The following is a 204-nucleotide window of genomic DNA, read 5'->3' on the forward strand; positions in this document are numbered from 1 at the left end:
TTTTTTTTTTTTTAAAGACAGAGAGGCGACATACGGGGGGAATCCCTCGCGCCTGTTGCCATGCAGCAGACCGGCAGGCTGAACTGAGAAAACCGCGTGAGAGAGGTATCCTTAAATCACTGGAGCCGAGCTGGACACGCCTTCATTCGTTGCCGCGCAACAGCAAGCGCGGAAAAACACGTGGGGGGAGGAGGAGGAGGAGGC

The 204-nt window shown here is 55.9% G+C and overlaps 1 protein-coding gene across 1 annotated transcript in view; it reads right to left on the reverse strand.

The window, feature by feature from the left end:
* The window catches only part of klf4 (Kruppel-like factor 4), a 19697-nt gene that overhangs the window by 4044 nt on the left and 15449 nt on the right, over nt 1-204 (reverse strand). The gene's annotated exons all lie outside the window — the stretch shown is intronic.

The sequence above is a fragment of the Morone saxatilis genome, unplaced genomic scaffold (assembly GCF_004916995.1).
Source record: "Morone saxatilis isolate NCDOM2014 unplaced genomic scaffold, NCSU_SB_2.0 Contig21, whole genome shotgun sequence".
Taxonomy (NCBI): Eukaryota; Metazoa; Chordata; class Actinopteri; family Moronidae; genus Morone; species Morone saxatilis.